The sequence below is a fragment of the Engraulis encrasicolus genome, chromosome 4 (assembly GCF_034702125.1).
Source record: "Engraulis encrasicolus isolate BLACKSEA-1 chromosome 4, IST_EnEncr_1.0, whole genome shotgun sequence".
Lineage (NCBI taxonomy): Eukaryota > Metazoa > Chordata > Actinopteri > Clupeiformes > Engraulidae > Engraulis > Engraulis encrasicolus.
The window spans coordinates 30651965-30678396 of NC_085860.1; the positions used below are offsets into that span (position 1 = coordinate 30651965).

General features: G+C 41.3%; 1 protein-coding gene and 1 non-coding gene across 2 annotated transcripts in view; both read left to right on the top strand.

Annotated features, from left to right (window-relative positions):
• Positions 1–483: 483 nt before the first annotated feature.
• shisal1b (shisa like 1b) overlaps positions 484–26432 on the top strand; it is a 77558-nt gene continuing 51609 nt past the window's right edge. Inside the window, exon 1 of the mRNA XM_063196102.1 lies at positions 484–606. The gene's annotated coding sequence lies outside the window, so the exon portion shown is untranslated. The remainder of the gene's footprint in view (positions 607–26432) is intronic.
• Positions 2180–2320, top strand: LOC134448161 (U4 spliceosomal RNA). The gene has a single exon (XR_010034657.1). It is a non-coding gene; the product is annotated as a U4 spliceosomal RNA (small nuclear RNA).

The window sequence follows — 26432 nt, forward strand, 5'->3', positions numbered from 1 at the left end:
AAAATGCAAAAATAGCAAAGGCCTACCTGGACAGTTTTCCATTATAATGTCCACAACACTTTCCAAGCCAACCTACATCTTTGCTACAAGGTAGCCTACAGCCTATTGTTGGCTACATCTTGTTAGAATTTTAAAGAAATTACACACAGGAATTGTCAAATGAGCCAAAGTCACCACTTAAAACACTTGGAAAACTTCGAACTTGGAACATGAACTAATTTTACATGTGTAATAATACAGTATTTACATCTTGTGTTATTTCATTGTTGGTAGATAGGCTACTTGCGAAAGCCTAATCCATTACGTCACTCTAGGCCTACATGCGCGTTGGGAAGTTGGCAACTTGGCATTGAATGAATCTGCATAACGCACACCGCTTGCTTTGACCATCCGGTCTTGGAAAATAGGGCCTACCTTGACAACGTTCCTTCTTCTCCAGTGTTTGGCTTTTTTTCGTCGTTTTTTCTCCATGTTACCTGTCAGTGCATCTATCCTTACGTCGTTATTACATTACATTTTACTGTGGTATGGGACTTGTCAAACAAATTGGCAAAATGGCGGCTGGGGAATGGCGGGACTCGAAGTGGATCAAGTGAAGCTGTCCAGGTGAGTCACTTTCAAATTCAACACGTTTAGGAATTAAATTGTCTCAATTCTGGTGTTACTACCGCATGATTTGGTAAGTGCTACTACTAGGCTATCGGCGTTGGCCTGCTGACAGTCAGACAATTGGCCCTCGAACCATGGCCTGCACGGATGCGCCGGGGGCAGATGGACAGGCCTACTAATTAATTCACCTTTCAAAAAAAATATCCCTAGCTGCTAGTGTGAATCTGGAAAGAGAGGGAGACAGTTGGTTGTACAACTAGAGCTAGTTCTAGTTCTAGCCTTATGAGTGGTATCCTCTCCAAGGACCTGGCCTCACGCGAGGCCAGATGAACAGGGTTTGCACTTTGAAGCCCGTCACTGATCTTTGGCTACCAGGTATTTACGTTCACTCGCATTACAACACATAGGCCTAGCAGAGATTGTTTCTAAAGCAACAGTATCTCTGGGCCTAGTAAATAGGAACAACATTCCAAGTGGTCGTAGTAGGCCTAGTGCAATATCTTCTACCTACTTAGGCCTTTTTATTTTCTATCTTCCATCCTTTAAAAAATACCTCTTCAGGGTAGCCTGTTCCTAGGCCAAAGACAGCAGAACGTGCACCGCGCGTGCACAACGAGAACTTGTGAGTCACTTCAAATAGGCCTACCATGAGATGTTTTATTGGGATAAACATTTACTTCGTGTGCGCATATCTACACCTGGTTGCGATAGTTCAAGTAAAATGGGCCTAGGCAAGAGTTTAGGGCTGTGTCGCCTATAGGCCTAGCTGTATTGTAAGCCTAACCCTTACAAAAACAAATGGCTGAAATACTTAATCATGTTCGAAAGCTCCATGCCATCGTGTAGGCTAATTTTGCACATTTTGAAAACTCGAAAGATGGTGTGTGAATTCAATACACTAACAGTGCAGGCGAGGCTATAGAAATCCATCCCTTTCAGATGATCTGCACTACACCGACATCTAGTGGTAGGCGATGCACATGGCCCATCTGTTCCGTGTAGTAGGCGATCAGGAGATGGCTAAGAAAGTGATGTATCTTACAATTAAGCAGAATATGGCATGTCTAGCGCTTACAACCACAAATAGGTCTACTAAACATGTGCATTGCTGTTGTTAAAGTAGAATAGGTTGGCTAGGCCTTCATTTTGGCTGTGTGCCCATGGTTGCAGTGAGTACATTACATCTTTCTAAGTAGCCTATATTGATGTTGTGGAACATTTTGGTTAACTTGCTTTCAGTTCAGGGAAAGAAACTGAGGTCGTTTTGCTGTTTGACTTTTTTTTTTTTTAACCTCGGACGTCAGGTAACTCCAGACTGTTGTTGAGCGGCTACATTTCCCAGCGTCACCGATATTACCCATGATGCAGTGCGCACGTTAAAAAAAATACAAATGTTACGCTTTCATCAAAGTGTTGACAAGGCAAGTTGTGGTCCTGTGTTTGAGTCAGATAATAATATTGGTTGAATCTGTCATTATTTTCTCCACATTTTATAACATCTTCCCCACGTAACCGTCATAGTAACGCATACGTCTGGGATAATGGTCGGCTGCTGAGCCGTTTGGATGTCAGCTTTGCGCAGTGGCAGTATCGTAGCCAATGAGGTCTATCCGAGGCGCGATTATTGCTAGTTGAAAACTTTACCCAATACCCCGCCTTGACGACTTGCAATATAGTCGGCAACGGCAATTTTTGACAGTCTCTAAGGAGACTGATAAATTGTGAAGGAAATAGAAGTAGGTAACTAGAAAGGGTGATGTACGTACGAAGACTTCATACTATCCCTATTTAGAATAAATGTCCATGTCGTGTTTGCGCAGGAGGGCTGTGGTTAAATACTGACTGTGATGTCCTTAATTCTAGTTTGGGCGATGAAGGCTCTGTCATGTGCCAATTTACAGTGGCTTGGCAATTTTTCTGAGACAGGTTGGCATACAGTTTCTACTCAATAATCAAAGTGTAGCTGCCTGGCAAGTTCTGGAGTTTAAGGAAACACATTTCTGCCTTGAGGAAGGCTAAGCAGCACCAGAAACAACTCACATTATTTACCACTATTTTCTTTTAAAATGTGAAGTCAATGGCCGTTTCAAAGCTATGTATCTGACTTCTCTGACTAAAATGTGAGCTATCTCTTTCCATATTGTACATTTTGCATTGAGTATGAGTATGGATATACCTACATTGAGGGTGTACGCACATGGATACGCCATTTTTGTAATAGCAAATCAAGAGCAACAACACTTGATTTTCATACTAGACCACTAGATGGCACTGTGAGTCAGAAAGTGACAACAGCCTCGGTAAAGCTCCTGACAGGCACTTGTCCCTGATCTGAAGCAGGCTGTGTTGCACATTGAATCTTTCTCTTTTTTCTTGCATATATATACATAAAGAATCTTTCTAATGCTAATAATATAACCCTTCTAATAAGGGCTTGCGATGTTTGTGGCATTGTCTTTGTTAATAGCTTGTATTTGTGTAAGTATGTCTCTCACAGTGAAAGTATGGGGATACTAATAGGCGTGAGATGTATTTTTATTGTCATGATGGAACTGCAGTAACTATTTGGCAGCATACCTTCCCGCGGAACCCTTGTCAAGGGAGGTTAGCTGCATCACAGACATGTGACTGTCATGACTGCAATTGGTTTTTTATATTTTTATTTAATGTAACCTTTATTATACCAGTAAAATGGATCCATTGAGATTTTAAAAACTCTTTTACAAGGGTGTCCTGGCCAAGTGGCCGCACAAGTTACAAAATGAACATTTCAGTTGCATTAAAATTACAAATCAAGTAAAACAATAACAAATAAAATTAATTAAAACACTTACAAGTGAAGGACTCAGTCTCAAGTGTTCTCATCCTGGAATTAGAATCGCTCAATGGAATGTGCCATTTCATGTCAGTGTATGTACCATTTCATGTCAAATGTGATGTGAAGATACCCCCAAGCCCCCCACTCAATTTTTTGTTTAACAACTTAAATAATTATATTCACAATACAAAATATCTGTCATTCCAAGGGATCTAGTCAAAGTGAGAAGTGTTGGTTGTCAAGGTGGCCACCCTGACTATAAATTGCTGGGCGAAACCCTGACTTCACTCCATAGCTCCCAAATGCAGCCCGTAGCTCTCCCTTACAGGAATGCAGTATCTGACTATGTATGAGGGTGGATGGGGAAGGACATGGTCTTCGTGTTTGAGGTTGCTGGTAATGGGCGCAGCAGCAGTCCTCACCTGGGGGGGTCTTACTGATGGAGACTGCCAGTCAGAGCCCTCACTATGCTCTTTCATTGGCATAGCATGTCTGAATAGCAGGACCCCCAATCGCCCTACACTCAGTCCCTCTCCCACCCCAACCTTCATTTAACATACATGTTCCAATACACATTCTACAATCTGTCACGTTGCAAGACTCTTTGACATGGTGACAAAAAGACAGGCAATCTGAGCGCTACCTCTGGAGTTAACCATAGTCTAGAGAATTCCATCATTTGGGAAGATTCTTTGGGAAGAACTCCCCTCAGCAAGAACTCCCAAGCCTCTTCATTACCCCCTCATGTTCCTAAACACAGGTTACTTAACCCGGTATGGTGGAAGACACATGGAGATGATTGACATATTATTACTGAAGCACATTGTGTGCCCTTTTTCTAATCATGGATTAGGTATTCCGGTGTGTGTGCACTGCGTGTGTCTCTTCAGGAGTGAGTCATCTGAGTTTATCTAGCGAATATAAATGAGCGGGGCTCATACTTGTTTGGGTGTCTGAGGTGCATGAATTGGGGGGGCTTGTGTGTCTTGACATTTCACTTGATGCAGGAGAGAACTACAACCATAGGAAAAAGTGCACATTTAAGATCAGTTTTACCATCTAAAGCCCATGAAAGCAGACCTGCATTTTTTCCCAAAATAGGCCTACACCCTACAGTATTTGTCTTACTTCAGTGTTTTTAATTACGCCAAGGTTATTGTACAGCTGAGCTAGCCACTTGAACGGTTTACAAATGGTTAATAAATACGAAAACCCTAATGGTTTAAAATGCCACATTTATGAAAATGGTAGAAGTTTTTAAGACTTGGAAGAGGTTTTGACCATAAAACTGATTTTAAAATTAATACCCAGATGATTTAGAAGATGCTTAGAAGTCAAAAGGTTATTAATGTGCAGGCTGTATTTGCAATGCAAGTGTCAATCACTGTGGACTGAGACATGTTTGGAGATGTATTTATAACTGTGCTGTGACATTTGCACTGACTCGTCTGGCTGTACTATGGCTCCAGAATGCATAATTTACCTGCTGAGAGAAAGTACCTAATGATGGCAGATACAACAGTGTCTCCTCCCTGAAATCTTGACATGTTTCCATGAATATCAGATTGAGTTGGTTCCTTAGGCTACAGTACATACTTAACCCCTTTTAGCCTGATGTTGCGTATACATGTTTGACCTTTGGTACCTGGAGCGACATATAAGCTGCATTCAGGATCTTGAGATTTAAGGTTTTTAAAAATGAAACTGTGGGTATGCTAGAGCTGAATTAACACATTCTACTGCAATATGCGGGTCCTAGCTTTTAAATGCAACTTATTTCATGTTTGTATCTGTTTTGAAGGCTGAGATATGTAGGTTTTAATAGGCAGAGGGCACTTTTTTTTTTTTAAAAAAGGGCTCAGGCATTCAGCAGGTGTTTTTTGCTGGTGCCTTGGACTAAATTGGGTTAAACAATGACAATGCATCCTACAGAATTAGCACATCTTTCTCTCTGTAGATTATAACTGCAAGGATATTGAAACACGCCCGAAGATTCATAATCTGAAGGCCTGTTTGATAAAATGTCTGGTTGATGGCCTAAATGCTGTTGAGAAGAACTTTCATATTGACCACTCAGAAAGGATGGTGCTTCCATGAAATGACAGATTCCCTGCTCAAGGGCACCACAGTTATGTTCACACACACCCACCCACATTCACCTGTCTACTGGTACTGGTATTGAAAATAACGAACGATCCTCATATGGGCAGTCATGGGTAAGTGGTTAGGGCGTCAGACTTGTATCCCAAAGGTTGCCAGTTCGATTCCCGACCCGCCAGGTTGGTGGGGGAAGTAATCAACTAGTGCTCTCCCCCATCCTCCTCCATGACTAAGGTACCCTGAGCATGGTACCGTCCCGCCACAGTGCTCCCCAGGGGCGCCATTGAGGGCTGGCCCTTGCATGGGTGAGGCATAAATGCAATTTCGTTGTGTGCAGTGTGCAGTGTTCACCTTGCCTGGTTAACATCGAAACGATTGTGTAGAACTAAAGGCAGTATGGGAGTTCCCAGGCTAGTGTTCACCTGTGTGCTGTGGAGTGCTGTGTCACAATGACAATGGGAGTTGGAGTTTCCCAATGGGCTTTCATATCCTAAAACCCCTCGCCACTGGCACATTCCTGCCAACAGTGGTAATTAACTATTTTATTACCATCCATGGGGTTGGACTATGAAAAGGGAAGGGTTGCTGAGGACAGCAATTCAACATGTAACATTTAGATGAAGGCGTGGTCTATGCTGGATATGAAAGCTTTTATAGTTTGAGCGCTGAAAGGAATCTTGCAGATACCTCTTAGATACCACCTAGATGAAAAGTAAATTAAAAATGTCATTGAATTGCAAAAATACTTTGCACAGTAGATATAGGGTGTTGGGTTGAATGCTCTTTGTGGATGATATAGATAAGGGTGTATTGCTGCTCCGTATTAGAAACTAGCAGCTACTGCTTCTGCATGGGAGCCTCAGGCTGTCTAGAATGGCTTCACAAATGCATCTCCCATCTAATCTTACTTACCCCTTATACTTGCATCTGGGCCTAAGTGTTTCTAAATGGATTTGTTGCTGTTCTTAATAAGATTGCAGGAGAACCCCACATTACCCAAGCAAGCAGAGTACCTAAGCACTCACGGTACCTCACTGTAGCCATGATGCCCAAAAGATTATTCACACTGGGGCTGTAGTTGCGGTCAGATCTGCTGACAGCTTTAGCTGGGTCCAGGACAATATCACAAAAGCCCCCAGTCAGATATCTCATGTGAGAAGGACATCAGGGGATACAACAGGAAATAGTTTTGAGCTTTTTACAATTGTATTATTGCTATAATGTAAGTTATGTATTGTATGTTGTGCGTCTTGCAAAATGTTGTGATTTGTTTGTACTCCCCGAGTCATAGACTAGTTGCTGCAACTTTTCAGAAGAACCACTGAGATTTTTATAGCAGCCAGGGAAAATTATCCATTATCTGTCATTGTATACTCTGTAAAATTCCTAATAGGCAGAGTGTGCTTTCTACTCTGGTGCTGTTAATGATTTAACAGACAAATGGTCTCCTTACCCAGTCCATTATCATAGCCGCACAGGGTATATTTTAGGTTTGCAAGGCACTTTGTTACCGACAGATCTGCCGATGATAGGTTTGTATGTCTACATTAAAGTTGTCTCATGACTTGTAAGAGCATTGGCAGTGCTGGTGGTATTAGATTGTAAAACACTTTACATAATCAGCCACACATTAAGCTTACACTTGCACGTTCCTTATCTATATGTCGTCTTTAACCTGGTAAAACATTGCCCTGTAATAAGTTTGTTGTTACCAGAATGGCACTGACCAAGTTGTACTGTATTTCTGAAGACTCATTGTAATGCCGTAGGAGTGGAGCACCAGCCTGGCCTTGCGATCCATAAAGCTCCAGTCAATTGACATTTCCCTGCATGGCATGTCTGGGCTGGGTTTTCTGGGAGGAGATTACCGGTGTTGCCAAACAACTGACCAATCAGCGAACAAAGGAGAGACGGAGGAGAAGGGCGATGGCATATTACATACAATACGAGCAGGTAACATGTCATGATCAAACATTAGTTGCAGAGTTTTTTCCTCCCAACAGTCACCATTTCTGAAGTTGTCTGTTCCAGACACTCTTAATGAATGACATAAGAATGAGGATATTAGGTAAGGTACAGGTATAGGTAAGGTATTAGAGGTAAGACAAGGCTAATGAAGTAAATGTTATAATGTTTCCGTTACACGGTATGGCTATTTCGGTTGGCTATGGCTGTAGGGTCACTCATGGATAAGCAGTTAGGGCATCAGACTTGAAGTCTAAAGGGTGGAGTTCTCTGTCACAATGACAATGGAAGGTGGGCTTTCTTTCACTATTTGTCCTCTGATCAGATATATTTGCTGTCAGAGCACATTTTCTTTTATCCCAAAAATTAGGCTACTTAAAAAAGATAATGTACCCAACTGTCATTCGATGTGAGAACCCCAGGTTCAAAGCTTAAGTGTGCATGGTTATTAAGATATATAATTAAGGCTATACGCTTAATAATTTACATTTCCAAATATCAGCCTCGGCACCCACACTGAAGGCCATCTCCTTCTTCTCTATTGATAACACTTCTATTCAATAAGAAATCAGCCCTACCAGGACACATGGTGTACTTTGAGGTTGATCTGAGGTATGTTTTTGAGAGATGTGTTTTGGGGCTTTGTATTTCTCTTAGCAGGTGGTTTGCATTTCCCTGATGTGTAATAAAAGGGACACCTTTAAGCATCAAACTCACTGGCATCTTTTTACTGTCTGTCTCCCTTTCAAACTCACAATTCACATCACAGGATGCAAAGCAGGTTGATATCTTGGCAAGTACATTTTAAAAGCTTATGCAGATCTTTGATGCTATTCATCAGGGAGGCGTTTACCTTGCAATCCGTGCTGTCTCACAGCCCAGGAAGACTGCAGGTGGTAGAATAATAGTGTAAGAAATACTTACAAAGAGCACGACAATGAATTCTTGATATTAATGCCATTTGCTGTGCAAAAATTAACCAACAAGAGCAAGTTGATGCATCTGTGCTTGCAATGCAATGTCACAAATTGTTCATTATGGAAGGCACAATAAATGTATTCATATTTTGCTGCATCTTTTTCTAACCCCCGCAAACATCTCGTCTGGTGGTGGCAATGCATCTCTACTGTGACACATAGTTAATAATTCAGTGGAGTGAAATCAATTAAGCCTGGCTCAGATGAACTATTAAATAGCAGCCGAGACAAAACAGGAGAATGCCATTTAGAAGCTCATCAGACGTCTGTGCCTGCTGCGCTGCGTGATATCAATAAAAAATGCCAAGTCTAGGCCTATAGATCAGCTGTTACGCAAATAGATCACTGGACTGGAAGAATAACGTCATGGCTGGTGACATTTAAAAGCCTTCTATTTAGAGATGGGTAGCTGACCCCCTCCACACAACAGAAGTAGGCCTATTTGGCAAATTTGGAGGTGGGGAAATTGATTAAGACAACTGCCTGCAACTTACCTGAGCACTTCAGTTGTTTGTTGAAAACAAAGGCGTGTCAGTCAGTGGCACCATCACTGCAATCGGGGCGGGCCAACCGGGCAACTGCCCGGGGAGGCACCTGAGAGGGGGGCGACTTTATTGTGAAATCCCACCCCCATCGCAAAACCCTGTCCCCAAACGACATTGCTAAAATTGCTATAAACATGTTAAAATAGCTATTACCATTAAAAGTGTTATTTCTACACTATTACCACATTGTTTTAATAATAACATTACTATTAGTGGTTTTGTCACAGTTTTTATTTTAAGATTAATTTGATGAATTTATCACTTTGACTGACTGACTAAGATTTCTTGGCGTAAGGGTGCATTTGGCTCCCCGGGTGTCACAGGGTGCTCATAGTGGTTGGCATTGGCGTGGTGTTGAAGTGACTCACACTGTCATATAGCCCTCTCTGCAATGACCTCACTGTCAGGCAACACCATGACTAACTAACTGGCTGCCACAGACCTTTCATGGCCATGTGCTTCCTGCTCAATGTAGACCACTCAAATTTGATAATGTGAGCTAGTCTCTGGTCGTCACTCACTCACTGAAGTGTTACAAAAGGAAGCAAGACTGCATTGGTCCTTGTAATTTGTTCGAGTCAAGTCAAGTCAAAGTTTATTTATAGAGCACTTTAAAATATAACAAGATAGCTGACCAAAGTGCTGGACAGGCAGATAAAAGGACTTGAGGACCCCTTAAGACACAGAAAGACAACAAAAAAAATAAAAATAATAATAAATAAATAAAAATAATAAATAAAAAAAATAATAAAAATGATGTTCGGTGATTGAACTTTTGTAGGATGTACTGTAGGCCCTGCCGTGGCCTGGCGGTGGGGCACTGGGTTGCTGTGCTGGCGACCCGGGTGGGATTCTGGCCCGGGTCCTTTGCCGATCCTTCCACGTGTCTTTCTCCCCACTCATATCCTGTCTCTCCTCCACTGTCCTGTCAGAAAATTAAGGCAAAAGCCCTAAAACATATATATATATATTTTTTAAATAAAATAAAAACTTCTGTAGGATGTAGAAAGTTGAATACTTTCTTTCCTGTACCTCGCTGGAGCAAAACATGCGAAGGGGTGTGTTGGTACGGTTGATTGCCTGATTTAACAGCGTGAATACTTAATAGCTGTGTGTATATTATACATGTGCACTGAGCTGTGAGTGAACCTTTTTGAAAAGGTCTGACTCATACCAATCATGCACTGTTGAGAACCCCTATTATTTTGACTCAATCACCACCTGTACAGCTTTTCCTCTTTCAAAATAACCCAAAATTGAAATAATAGTAGGTGGCATAGTTGTCTGTCTGTCTGTTAATGAACCTTGCAGTTTGTTCTCTGTGGTGACAAAAATTACTTTCTTCTATTTTAGACAAAAATATTGTTGACAATTTTGTGCTTAAGGCTAATACTTCCATAGATCTATGAATGCAACACGTATGCAGAACCTGCTCCCCAGCAATGGTTAACTTAGTGTTTTGATTCATCTCATAGGCTACTGACAGGCTCTTTCACTACAGTGAGGTTTTTCTAGAATTATCTAAAGAGGGAGCACCATTACTATAGCCTATGATGACAGTCAGTGCTGAATTGAAACATTTTCAGATATCATTGGACATTTGTAGTAAGGACTCCTGTTGAGATAATCCCGGTAATTCTGATTGGCTGCAACATTCCAGGACAAAAAGCCAACCACATAGCGCTGTTGACGAGGTGTGTGTGTGTGTGTGTGTGTGTGTGTGTGTGTGTGTGTGTGTGTGTGCAGCTCTTGAACCCGCCCCTGGTGGAGCTGTGTGGAATCACACAGGTCTTGTGAGGGCCAGGCTAATTTTGTGATGTCTGGTATAGCCAAGCTGATTACCACATGATCAAAAGAAATAGAGTTTTTGAGTTCATAAAACACTTGAGTTGTATCCAAAATTGTCCCTCATTTACTACATCTCCACCTCCATCATGACAACATTCTACAGAGGAACCATAGAGAGCGTCGTGTCCAGCTGCATCACAGTGTGGGGAGGAAGCTGCACGGAGAAAAACAGGAAGACACTCCAGCGTGTTGTGAACACAGCGAAGAAGATCATTGGAGTACCACTCCCCTCCCTGCAGGACATTTACACCGCACGCCTCACCCGGAAAGCACTGATGATCATCAAAGACACAAGCCACCCAGCACACAAACTGTTCAGCCTCCTGCCCTCTGGAAAGAGGTACAGGCGCCTCCGTTCCCGCACCACCAGGCTTGCAAGCAGCTCGATGCACCAAGCAATCAAGATACTGAACACTCAACCCACTCTCCCTCCACTGTCAGCCTCTAGCCAGCCAGGCCACTGACAACCCCCCCCCCCTCATTCCCACCACCATATCTGCGACTGAACATTCCACCTGCACTACTACATCTGTGACTGAACTTTCAACCTGCACTAACTCAAAACATGCACACGCACACACACACACACACACACACACACACACACACAAGCACACTGCACTTTCTGCACTAAACCCAAACATACACACACACTGAAACACAACTCACGCACACACACACACAGACGCACACCGCACTTTCTACCTGCACTAAACAAACACACACACACACACACACACACACACACACACACTCACCGCTGCTGGTGTACTTAATAGACCCTTTTTAATATTTATTTTTCTTCAAATGCTACTATTACTATGTCAGAACGCTACAAAGGACTTTTAGAAAAAGCACAACAAAATACCTCCTCTTAATGTATGTTCTCTACAAGTCTTCTGTTGTCCAGTCTTGCACTTTAAATGTCTGTATGAGCACTGTCTATGTCCATACTGTCTTATGTCCATGTATGAGTACTGTCTATGTCTATACTGTCTATGTCCTTACCTAGATTAGTCTATGTCTGCATGGGAAAGCAACAAATTCTTTGTATGACCAGTGCATGTAAAGAAATTGACAATAAAACCAACTTGTTGACTTGTTGTTACATCGTGCACCATAAGTAATAACTGCAGTTTTCATGCAACTCACAGATAACTATGTAGTGAATTGGACAATATACAGGCCTTAATTATTGTGCCAATTTCTGATTGGATGAAATAAATACCACCATTAATTATTCTTGAAATTCGTGGAAAATGCTTTAATTTCACTTTGGTTGATGTGGCCCAAACAACTCCATTCAAAAAGGCCTCTTTCATTAACATGCTACTGAAGAGGAGAACAAACAGTTCAATGCTTTCTGGATCACAGCAAAGATGGGAATTAGTCGCGGTTTTAGAACATAGAAATTAAATCGCATCCTGGGAGACACAAAGGAGCATTTATTTAATCATGTGCAATTAGCATATAATTGCTTCAGTTGTTTGTCTAAACGAGTGATTAATGTGTGAAACAGTGAAGGCATTCTCTTCATGCGTCTGATTTCCCATTTTGAAAGCCTTCATTAGTGAAAACATGAAGCAGTGGTTTTCATGAAAACAGAGTTACACATAGATGTCCTGACTGTCAGAAATGATCGTATTTTGTTTGGAAAGGAATGGTGTTAACTAACTCGCAGCAACCTGAACCGCGCGCACACACACACACACACACACACACACACACACACACACACACACACACACACACACACACACACACACACACACACACACACACACAGGCTATGTATACATTTATTTGTAGAATACATACAGTATAGAATAGAATAGACTGTAGGCAAATCTGTAACATGACCTTTCCTTTTGTCCTGTGCACAGCGTCATGTGATATTTGTACTTTTAAGTTGCAGCCTATTTGAGGTAAAGCCTAGTGAGTTTATGTTTCATAAATTGCTTTGGATTCTCAATTTTACCATAGGATTTTCCAATTTATTCCTGACACCTTGACATGGTAACACCAAGTACTGCATAGTCCTCCATCCAAAACCAAAGTTGAGGGCAAGTGTGTGTATTTTGGCAATAGACCCTCAGTAAAACAAAAAAACTCACCTGGCTAGAAGACTTTCCCTGCCCATATTTTTTACTGCTACATCTACTGATGGATCAATTATAATGAAACGTTATTGGCCTGCTCTGTAGCCAATTAACACATTTGTCTTTTGCACATTGTTTTCCTTAAAGGGCAAATAAGGGAACACCTCATGGATTGAGGCATTTTACTTATTGATAACCCATGCATTGGCAATTTAAAATGTCTTTCGTGATCAAGCAGGTCATACAGCATTCTACATGAGCTAAATGAATATAGATCAACACCTGACATTCAAACTGACCTTACTAGCATGGACCCCAGCCGCCCTTATAAACAAGGCCTTCAGCCTCAAAACAAATCAACAGCCGCCACTTAGAGTAGAGCAATTCATTTACTGTGAAGATGTTGGCAGGAGACATCACCGGCATGATTTTAATCCTGAGGAAAACCAATTCATTAGAGTCCAGAAAGGATCTTACAGAAAGCCCACCACGCCACAGACACGTTGGTGAGCAACAACAGGACACACTCCGTTAAATTATGGGGGTGAGGTAGAGGGGGTCGCCCTTGTGCCTGCACCTGTGATATCCTAAGAGAATAAGATTCTGCCAGGAGATAAGCATGAAAGGAGCTGGAAAATCTAATCCTTTCACTTCACCAGCCTCCCTTGAGATATTCTTTTGTTCTTTCTAAGCAGTAGTACTGCCACTACAGATGATGATGATAATAGTAGTGGTAAAAGTACTATCATTATATAATAATCATCATTATAAATGCTTTCATAAGTGACAAGATATACTATTGCTCTCAAACGTGGGTAGCATTCAATCCCTGGAGCCACTTTATCTGTTAAAACTGCAGAAAGAAAGAATTGAACAAACTTTCTGGATTGGTAGGCATAAGAAACATGAAGCGCATGCAAATTTGTTTGTTAATTTAGTGTCTCAAAAAGAACTTGAAAAGTGTGATACCTTAGACAACATTGTCAGAGGAAATGTTAAGCTTAAAAGTATGCATGGGTGGTTCTCAATTTGATTCAGTGGTTTTACATGTTTTACACCGCTATAAAACTCCTTTTAAGACAGTATAGGGGGAATTTCCCCCTCAGCCCTCCTGTGAAAATACTAATATAAACGGTCATTACTGCCTCTCCCTCCCACAACACTATCTAGAGTGGAACAGCCATCAGCCCAGGGCTGTACCAGAGGGACTGGATATAATACTCCTAGAATTTCTGGCTGTACGATTCTTTTCATTTAGGAAAAAAATAGCCAAATATACAAGAATAAGAAACGAGTGACTAGATTCACCGTAATGCTTTACATAGTTACAGTTCTCCACATTGGTATCATGCCTAGGCTAAATGTTGCTGACACTGTTGCTGACAAGTGCAAGGACTAATAATGATGTCTAATGTGGGTGAATGGGGTATACAACTACTGCATTGCTACAGAAAATGCTGATGACAAAATGCAGCTAGAGATCTGCAGACCTTTTTTTCCTCCTTCTGTTGTCAATAGGCTTTGCGCTTGTCAACAATCAAAGCTAATAGCAGTGGTGGGGTGACGTCCACGCCAATATCTTTTTCTGAGCGTTTCGCTCGGTGCGCAATTCCAAGAACAGTATGGCGAAAAGGAAGAAAGGAGTCACAAACAAGAGCTGAATGCAAAATCAAAAACTGTATTAAACAAAGCCGAATAAAGTAAAGAAAACCAACAGACAAGGGACAAACAGTTCGGGTCTAGCCCATCATCAGTGTTCCCAATCAAAACTGAGAAAGCTTATGCTAGAGGCATCATGCATTACACCCCGCCCCACACACACACACACATACACACACACACAAGTCAGATGACATACAATCAGAATAAAAGATCATCAAATATACAATCAAGATCTCTTTCAATATTTTCTCCTTTTGGAAAGGGGGGGCAGCAGTTGAAACATGACACTGGCACTGCAAAAAGGAGCAGTGCTGGGCTTTATGGCCACTCAGTGGTAGGTTCTATCACTGTGCAACACTGCAGAGTATCCCAGGGTCATTTTGTCACTACAGCTGACAGCTTTGTACTACTTTCAGACCTGTAATGATAGGGTATCCAGAATGGAAAGTGATAACATGAGAGGGGGCTGATACGTACCTATCTGTGACTGTCATTCACACCCACTTAGGATAACTGGTTGCTGTAAAAAGCTCTCACTCACCCACCAGAAGCAGATATAATTAAAGAGATTTCGAAGTCTTAAGAAAAAGTGCTTCAGCTGTGTCTTGATACAGAAGTGGGAACTGACGTCCCCGATCCTACACCTCCCGTAAGATTAGCAGTTTACCCAAGTACCCTGCATACAAAATGAATGTTAAAATCAACATAAACAAAATCCAGTTATGATAATGTAGGCCTTAGATGAGAAATGTCTCCTATTATGCACTGAGAGTTTTCAGTGGTTGCATCATGAAGCCTAGAATTATGTATCAATCACCTGCTGTTTTATGGCTTTTAGTACAGAAGGTGTGGGAGCCATGACAGGGCGTACCATACAAAGATAGAGTAGAGTAAAAGGAAAAATAAAAAGGAAATAAGGTGTCCACCCGCATACACAAATACACAACATATAATATACATTGCACAACAGATTAAACATAAGCACACACTTGCATACATTCAGCAGATCACACACACGCACACAAACATACACACACACACACACACACACACACCTTTCACGATGGAATTGTCTTTTCTGGTTGGCTGATTAATTTTGTTTAACCAGTCAAGTGTCTAACTTGGACACGCATAGAATCTTTGTTTGGAAGATTCGATGTGCGTCCAGGTTAGAGGCGTCCAACACCTCGTCGACCCTTATCCCTTACATATTGAATATTGGACAGGGTTTCCTGAATATTCTACAAATTAGTCATGTCTTTGTTTTGTGTGCACCTTTGTACTGTGTCATATATTAACACATACGTACCATTTGACATCCCCCACCCCCTTTCAGATAAGTTATTTCTGATGGCTGGCTTTGGAAAAAGGCACATTTATTATAGATAATCACTCTGCATTATGTTGATGATGATGGCCATCCATAACGATTATGCTTGTGAAGGAGTGGGAAGCATCCACATTGTTAGGCGTAGCTAGGGGAAGGGGAAGCACATAAAGGCTCATCATGCTGCTCTATGAAAACCCAGAGCATCCATAATGAAAATTAATATGTATAATTAAAGCTGTGTGTTGGTTGTCAAGGTTCAGGTAGCCCTGATAGACTAGTTGTCTAATGAATGGGTAGTAAATACTGACTGTGTTTACATGATTGCATCTCTAATGGCTGGCAAGCAAGATGAAGTGGTTTACTACAACAGTTTTGAGACTAATACACTTATTAAATGGAGGGATACCAGCCATAATCCATAGTCAGATTTACTTAGTGCAGCCTTCATTCCTCAAACGTTTCTAATGCACATAAGACATGTATTTATCTAACATGACAAGAGTTATTACTGGTAATTCTGTCAGGCAATGTAATTAAATCAAGAGGAATTTACCTCTTGTTTACACATCTACTCAGTAGAGTGTATTAAGGTAGAAATGTCCTAACTAATTCAGGCTACTGGCTCAGAAACAGTTCATATAAACTCCAAGACAGCAATCAAACATTTGTAGAGTTGACTGGTGACTAGGTTTTAGGTTTTAGTTAAAATGTTATGTAGACCAGAGTAGTTTGGTATGATGCTGCAAGGGAAAAATGCAAGTATTGATAGCCTCCATGCTTCTTTTTTGCCCTCATCCTTGACAGAAGCAATACTTCAAGGTCAGGACAATGTCAGATTCGGTAAACTGAAATGGATCTGTCAGTGAACATTTACTGTACATATATATACGTACAAGCAAACATATTTTCCCCCATACATATTTTGTTTTTTTGAGACTTCTCTGTCAAGGCGCCATCTAAGTAGACGTGACATGATTGTGATTAATCCTCATTTTTAGTAGGTCAGCTTGAGAGAATATAACTTTTTTGCCTTTTGAGTCCTCTCTCTGCCCTCATACTGTCACATTCAGTTGTCAATTTCATGCAGTTCAGCACAGTATCAAGTGATAATCAATCTTAATTGTAAACATGTTTTGACAGATACATGGCTTCTGTTTTTAAACTGTCCCATGAGTGCTCAACACTCACCTTCATGTGTCAGTCGCTGTGAGTTAAAGAGGCACTAGGCAACATTTCTGTTAATTAATCACCTTCACAAAATAGGCCAGTGCTTAAATGGGTCATTAATAGTTGAATATATATATATATATAAACTTTATATATATATATAAACTTTATTACAGGCTCAGGGCCCACATTGGACACATTACAATACACACATCAACAACACAATAAAATATACATACAATACAAAGGGAAGCTAGTGAAGGCATTCATGCCTGTGCCAGATAGTAGACATATATCTTACAGAGCTACGACTTGGATCAACCAATTGAGCGATAAGCTCATTTTTTGCACAATCAAGCCTGCTCATGAACTTAAAGGTAAGATTTTTTAACAGTGCCATAAAAGTAGTTAGACCAAATTTGCAGAATAACCCACTTGCTCTAGTACTCCTTGGTTTCTTTAGGAGAATCCTAAGACAATCATTGTAAGCTACCTTCAGTTTCAGTAGACTCTCCTTCTTGTATCTGATCCAGAGAGGAGCTGTATAAAGAGGGGAGCAGTAAGTCCGAAACAGGTTGACTTTGACATCAGTAGTGCAATGATGGAATTTTCTAACCAGCATATTGGCTTGGACATATAGCACTCTCCTCTGTCTGCTCATGTCAGCATCATCCTCCAGAGTATCAGTTGAATAAAGACTATCTTGGTCGCTTTTGCGGTAAAGACACTATCGGACGTCAAGGTTGGCTAGTGTGGCTAGGTTGTATGCAGATGAAAAAGAAATTAAGTCTGCGACAGTGCTTGTCTACTGTGAATTATTTGATGGAGCGCAAAGTTTCGACCTTCAGGTTTTCAAAGACATAGGTTGTATGCAGAGACACAGAACATGTCTTATTAGAGCTCTAGACCCATTGTAGACATTGACATTAGAAAATCCATTGATTGTTACTCACTGTTCATCACATTCCTCATCTTTACAAACAAATTTAACAAAAAGTAAAAGAAAATACAAAAAAATGCCATTTTAATAACTAGCATGTGATTCAATATCTCTCTACACTCTCCTTGTGGTTACCTCAGAAGCCCACTGTAAACACAGCACTCTATAGGGTCCAGCAAGCCACCTGTACCCTAGTTGGAGGGAAATTGGTCCAGTCACTCTCACCCCGCAGCGTTTCCCCTGTGCATCTCCAGGGGGCCTCAGGAAAGCTTCTCGAAGCTCTGCTTTACTCATGAACAGAGCCGGGGAAAGCCAGTGTCAGAGGAATCAACTTGACAGCACCACTCGAGTGAATACAGCGAGCAAAGGGTCTGCACGATTCGCTTGAACAGGAAAACAGGATAGAGATTCCACTCCGGCCACCTTTCTGATCCTGCAGCATTTCCCCCGAGGCTATCGAGTGAAACGAGTGGACAAACTGAAGATGACATCGGTTCGCTTTGGGAGGAAACGCTTGGTGCTTGCTACATGTAAACCTGTAGTGATGGTGTGTCATGGGAGTACCTTTGACAACTCTGCCCCTCAATAGGCTACATACAAGTCTGACCCTCACATAAGGCTTTTTTTGTTCTTCAGTAGTTTTTTCATTGAAGCTGTTTTTTCAGACATATTCCACATATTGACTAGATTTGACAGTTAAAAGTTCAAAGGATAAGGTTTGCTGCTATGAGGTTGATGGCCAGCACTGATGTCATTAGAAAATGTTTTGGGTGTCTACAAGTCAAATTCCCACAATCAACACTCAACAGCATTCTAATGGAGAATACACACAGGCAGATATAAAATTCAGCAATGTATCTGTGAGTTATGCTTTTATCAGGGAGGAGTAGTCCAGTGATCTTTTCGATAATGTCTAACTCTGTGTTCCCGACTCGTTTGCTGTTTGTTGGCTTTGATCTCATGCCTGACAGCATTTGGATGCTGAGCCAGTAGCGGCCACCTGAGATGTCTCTGAAATGAAAATGTTTCTGCCGAGAAGATGTGACGGAGTCATACAAATATTTCTGCTGCTTTGAAATGTACACACACACCCAGAAGGAGAATGTTGTGTAGAATTCGAGCAAGCATTTCGTGTATTTTTGATGTCTTTTCTACCAGTTTTACATTAAGCCTGGCCTTTCTGATTTGTTGACCGTAGGTACAGAACATGCTGGTGTTGACATGTATGTCTTTAATGATCTTTGTAAAGAATTTCAACCGAAAAGGAAAGACAATTGCCTACAGTACCTTGCCCTTTGTTGTCTGTGTTGTGCACACCAATCCGTTCCCGCAGTGTTAAAGAAATAGCGAAGAGTGAAAGAGATCCTTCATTTCTGTCCTGAAATTAGCACGTTCTTAATGATGTGGTCCTCACTTTTGCTCTCATTCAACCTTCAGGTAGTCCCCTAGGCCCAATAAAGGCAAGGTAGGCCTACTGTATGTTTCTCTGCAGCTCTGGTCTATAGCTATGGCACTGTGTGCGCTGACCGGAGATGACCAATAACCATTACTGTTACCTTCTGTACTGGAATCAATGAGGGCGCTCTTATTTCCCCTGAGCACAATTATTATTAGCCCTGTTGTCCATTTCCTATGTCTAAAATGAGACAGACCACTGGAGGATCATTGAGACTGACTTCCTGGATAAGTCTGTTTGAGGCCTCTACTCTGTCTGTAACTGTACAAGCACAGTAGCTAGATCTACACTTTCACTATTGCAAAACATACAGGTAACACATACTCCTGCATGGACAGTTTTTCCCCTAACAGAATAGATCTCATTTGATTGCATGAACTGTACTATGGCGTTAACATGACTTTTACAAATATGGAGCAGTACACTATAATTCTATTTACTTCAGAGACAGTAACATGGCTGTGTTATCTCAGTGAAGATTGATCATGGGGAAGCAAAGTAGGCTACATAAAAGCAGGCAGTATCACAGTTTGCCATTTCGATCTTTTTTTCCAAGCTAAATTTACTCAAGAAGTACAAATCGCAGCCTGGACTGAAGGCATACAGCCAATTCTGAACCTGAAGAGGATGAGAAGGCATGTGATCGGCTATCAGCCTTGAATTTGAACAATGATTTGTGGAACTGATTTATGGATTGTCTTACTGCAGATTGTTGTCATGACAACAATAGCCTTGAGATATTAGGGATATACTATAGGAAGTGAGAGGACAGCAGACAGTATCTCATTTACCTAACATTTAATCTTAACCTCTAGTCTTATATGATATGAACAAAGACACAATGGGTAGGCCATAAAGGATACATTTTCATGTTAATGAAAATCACTTGCCTGCAGTCACATGTAAGGTGATTCATTTCACTGTAGACTCTAAAATGCAGTAATTAACCCAGCCTGTACAGGCCATGTGTCAATGCATTCAGGCATTCTCTCTCTCTCTCTCTCTCTCTCTCTCTCTCTCTCTCTCTCTCTCTCTCTCTCTCTCTATAGTTATTGCACACACACACACTCTCTTTCTCGCTGTCTCGCTGTCTCTCTCTGTCTGTAGTTATTGCACACTCTCTCTCTCTCTCTCTCTCTCTCTCTCTCTCTCTCTCTCTCTCTCTCTCTCTCTCTCTCTCTCTCTCTCTCTCTCTCTCTGTGGAGTGACTTGCCCTCTCTCTCAGCCATCAGGCATTATTGGTAAAAGCTATGAGACAAAAAAAGTAGAACTCTGCAGTCAGACATTGAATTCCCTCAGTGTTTGGAGCGCAGCAGTAGAGTGTGTAATAAATAATGCATGGTCTAAATGAGCTAATCTTATAATGAGCCATTATTAATGAGGACGAGCTTACTTAAAACCACAACTACACACTGTGTTTGTTGACAAAATGATGAGCCATGTCTGCCGCTGCTGACTCTGATGTAGCTTCCCACAACCACCAAAACAATAGTAATTTTTCTGACAAAATTGTGGCTTTGAAAATAATAATACTAGAGGCAACCATCTCCTCAATAATAGATTCGGTCACACTCTCATTTTCAATCTCTGCAAGATGATCCCTATCCACTCTCAATATATTCCACAGGCACTCATGACCCTTAAACTTATGCATTCAACCGTGGGGTCATGTCTTAGGCTTGTACGTTTTCATGTGCAATATTTACATTCGTTTTTATGCTCCCATTCTTGTCTTGTGTGTCATGTACCGTACAACGCGAGGCTGTTTTTGCTCATAGTCGCCTGATGCTGATATTCAGTGGCATGGAAACAAATGCTATAAATGGCAACGTGAAGCAGTGAGATGTTGAAGTGTAATTTAAGCTTGCATATAGCATTCCTGAAATCCAGGTCTAACTGGTATAACTCTCACACTGATACAAGAAACAAAGACTCACAGTAAATGTTACTGTCTTAATTCAAGACTTAGAACGCAGAACGAAATAAATTAGACTTTCTAAATGTTGAATTAACGCTGCAAAATTTACTGTGGATGTTGCCATGCACACCAATATAATCTGAATGGAACTAATTCAAATAGGTTGTCTCTGTGACAGTGCTTGTCATCAGACCATTTATTTCTGAATGTTTGTACAACTAACTACTACTCTGCTTCTACTCCTTCAGGTTCTAACAGTTTTTTCCACTCCACCATGAAGCGGGACTAACCTGACAGAGCCATGCTCATTGCTCAACTGATTACTTTCCAGTTCAGTTAGTCATACTTATACTCAATCCTGTCTCCTGTCAATGACAACAGACATTACTGTCAGTCTAATCGGATGGATTTTGAAGCATGAAATACACCCATAGAAGACAAACTAACACCATGCCAGACTGTTAAATGTGGATAATTTACCAGAAAATGTCTACAGCTTCATTAAAAAACCTTTTAAAATAAAAATCAAGCATCAGTGCCTGTCACCACTCATTGCTTTGTCATGATTGACATCCCCCAGTAAAATGTGCCAATTATGCTATAGGGAGTGTTGATGTGCCTCAATATAGTGGATCCACCTAAAATATCATTATTATATATAATCGTTGTTCATTTCAGTGTATTGATAAAAACTAGATATTGTGAAAAAGATATTTCTACTGTGAGTTTGCTCATCGAAGACCAAATATTTGAAACTACCATACAATATGTTGAAAGTATTTTTTGACAAGCAATAGCAGTGTGCCATGTGCCAACGCCTGGCTAATTTTGCATTATTACCACAGCTTCAGTCATTTCCATACCTCAGCTCAAAATAGCAGGGCACACTGTGTTGGACTAGCGGATTACACAGTAAAACATACAGTGTTAATTTAACACTTAGAGAGTCCATTTAACTTCTGGTGTGTATTTCGGTTAAATTAACACTGATTTTTTCAGTGTGTAGGTCACTGCAAGTTCTCCAGTTTCAACACTTTAAGTAATGCACCACCTGAGAGTGTTGTAACCATTCCACTGTACCCGACAGTCATGGGTAAGCCTTAGGGCATCAGACTTGTATCGGAAAAGGTTGACAGTTCAACTCCCGACCTTCCAGGTTGATGAGGGGAGTAATTAATTAACCAGTGCTCTACCCCGTCCTCCTCCATGACTGAGGTACCCTGAGCATAGTACCGTCCCGCCGTACTGCTCCCTTGGGCCGCCATTGGGGGCTTCCCCCTTGCACGGGTGAGGCACAAGTGTAATTTCGTTGTGTGTTGTGGAGTGCTGTGTCACAATGACAATGGGAGTTGGCGTTTCACTTCACTCCAAGCAGCGGTAGCAGAGAAACTGAGGCTGTTCCCAGTGCTGGTGGAATGGATAAGTGGTGCCAGACAATGGCATTATGGCTCTGTCAGACTGTGCTATCAGCAGCAACCTTTGACGAGGAGCTCTGTAGCATTCCCAGAGCCAGGGTGGGCTACTGTGGCTGGTTGCTTTGCCTTTCGGTAGAACAGGAAGAGTATCATCAGTGCTCCCAGTCCCAGCCTTAATAAAGAGACCACAGCCCCTTGACTCTACCCTGACCTTTATGTCAGAGGAGGTTTCTCATTTCATTTGTCAGTCCTAAACCTCTTGTCGATGTGCCATTAACTGTAAAACATAGATGATCTAAAGTCAGTGAAAGGCTGCAGCATTGTAGTTTTTTACAGTATTGTGCAATTTCTTTTCTCAGTTACCAGATTTGCATTTTGCAAAAAAATATATTTTCAGTAACTGTTTGTGACATCTCAATTATGCAGCTTCATAAAGTGTTTTAATGAATACCTTGGGATAAAAAGTCATAGAGTAATAACATGCTTTGTTGCCCAGCATTTAGTAGCCTCGCACCTCGAAAGGGCTGGCCTCAGTGTGCGGTCATGTGTGCTGAATGGTAGTCAGTTCATACTCTGTATTCTCTGCCCTCCTACGCCATGTTCCTTCCTTCCCTCCACTGCACATGGAGCAAGGAGGTAGGAAGATGTCTTGGCTAGGTGTATTAAAGGGATACTGTCCCATTTTTGGAAATATGCTCATATTACACCTCCCCTCGAGTTAAATTATTGAGTTTTACCTTTCTCCTGTACTTTCTGCCATTCTCTGAGTACAGCAGTGCAAAGTTTACCTCCAAGCTATGAGAAGGACTCATAGGACTCAATGTTAAGTGCTAGCATGGAGGTAAAATTTGCATGGCCATACTCACAGAACGGTTCAATGTACAGGAGAAAGGTAAAACTCAATAATTTAACTCAAGGGGAGGTGTAATATGAGTGTATTTCCAAAAATGGGACAGTATCCCTTTAAGCCAAAGTAGAGCATACTGTACGCTAACAATGGTGATGCAGTGGCAGTGGCTGTGTTGATGTCTGCACGTCTATTTTTATTGTAGATTAATTATACAATGAATGCTGTACATGCAGTTGTCAGTGTTGTAAGTGCACTTCAGTGTCTTGGTACAAGTAACAACAGTGGTTGAGCAAACCACTGACTGCAGTATGATAACAATGTAGGCAGTTGATAACAATCTAAGTAGTTTATTATTATATTATGTACTAGAAACATACAATATGCAGTGACCTAATGGATATGCCATCTTCCTTCTTTTCACCTTCTTCCTTTTTTGTATACTGTGAGTTTGTGAGTGAATGGGATAGATAGACCCTCAATCAGACTTGTCTCAATCAGATCTGACTTCCCCCAGATCTTTATACTCCATGTTAGAAAATGTATAAAAATCTATTACTGAGTTCACATCAGCTCGTAGCAACTTCAAAAAAAAAAGATGTCCAGTGAAACCCCCATTGGGAAACTCCAACTCTCATTGTCATTGTGACACAGCACTCCACAGCACACAAGTGAACCCTGCACCCTGCCCATACCCTACACACTGCTCACAACGAAATTGCATTTATGCCTCACCCATGCAATGGGCAGCCCTCAATGGTGCCGCAAGGGAGCAGTGCGGCGGGATGTTACCATGCTCAGGGTACCTCAGTCATGGTGGATGATGGGGGAGAGCACTGGTTGATTACTCCCCCCAAACCAGCAACCTTTGGGCTACAAATCTGACACTCTAACCGCTTACCCATGACTGCCCTGAGATCACACTGAATGTAAACAAAATGGCAGCCTTAACATGGCCAAGACACAGTGCTAGAGATGAGAAGAAGCTCCTTACGGAGCAGCACTATAACATGTGGCCTACCATAGCCGCATTATCCCAGTGCTTCCCAAACTTTTCCAGCGGGGACCCCCTTTTGCACTTAAAAATATTTGTACGAATTCAGATTTAAAAAAAATATTTTCCATGAATAGTCTGTCCGCTAATATTGCTAGAAGTATACAGGAAAATAAATACATCTACCATACGAGGAAATATTGTTGATAACCAAATTAATTATTTTAGGAATTATTTTAGCTGTTAACCTGTGGATTCCCCATTTTATGCAATGTCCCCATTGTCCATGACCCCCTTCAGTACCTCTGCAACCCCCCATAGGGGTCCCGACCCCCCAGTTTGGCAAACACTGATGTAGCCTATTGTAGCCTCATTAATCCATGTCAGACTTACAGGAGGATTCTATCCCCCTGGCGTCTTCTATCGCGCATTCAAGAGCGAATCATTGAAATTTCATTCAATGATTGAAAGATCTGCATTGCCCAAATCTATTCGAGCAGGTCAAGCACCCTTTAAGTGTTAATGAGATTTGTATCCGTAGAGCGTGATCGGTAAGGTCAAGTGTTCTGGTGCTGAGCCCAACCGCGATGTTTTCCTCCAGGTGCAGTTTGCCATTAATTCTCTGAGTATCCTTGGGCTGACTGCTTTGTATTGGCCAGTCACACTAGTGATGACGCCCTTTGCTGGGAGCGAGCTCATGTTTTACCATGATTTTTTTGTTAACCCGATAAGACAAGGTGTTATAAACTTGCTGTAACTAGAATGGCAATGCCGTGTTTCCCCTCAGATTTTTTTAGTCAAGGTGGTGGGGCGTTGAAAGTACAATTTTTTATTAACTTTAGAACTTTAAAGGGACACTGTGTGAGATTTTTAGTTGTTTATTTCCAGAATGCATTCTGCCCATTCACTAATGTTACCTTTTTCATGAATACTTACCACCACCATCAAATTCTAAGTATTCATTATGACTGAAAAAATTGCACTTTTCATACATGAAAAGGGGGACCTTCTCCATGGTCTGCAATTTTGGATTTCCAGATATAGCCATTTTTAGCTGCAAAAAATGACTACTTGGACCATACCAGAAAATATGTGTTTATTACTTAGTTAACTTTCATGTAAAGATCAAATTTGGCAATAGGCAACCCAGTTTCAATGAGCAGCATAGTTGCAATACCTTTTTTGACCATTTCTTGCACAGTGTACCTTTAACTTTAGAAATTACATTCACAGCATGAAATCTTTATCTTTGTCAAGGTGGTAGGTGTTTCTTGTCAAGGTGGCCGCCTTAGCAATAAAGTGCTGGGGAAAACCCTGCAATGACCAAGTCATGATGCATTACTGAAGGCCCTATGTTATGTCATAGTAGTTTAGCACTATGGTAATTCACTTTTCATTGACTATTAAAGCATTCTACTAGTGGAGTGGCGTGCATTATGGGGCTACGAAAGAAAGAATTACAACACGTCAAACAGTGCATTTGCAACATGATCTCCAAAAATTCTGTGCTCCTGGACACGGATGTTAAGGACACAAAATCCGTGTCCAGGAGCACGGATTTTGCCAAAATTAATTATTTTCCGTGATTGACACATAGAAGTGCTCTCTCTATACTCCCACAGCTCTATGTTTCCACAGTCTTTAGTGCAGGTTCAATTGTCCCAAAAATAAGGTTTAGGAACATTTCATATAGATTTTTCCAAATTGTGTTTTTTGTCAACTACAGACCCCATAGTCTTCGG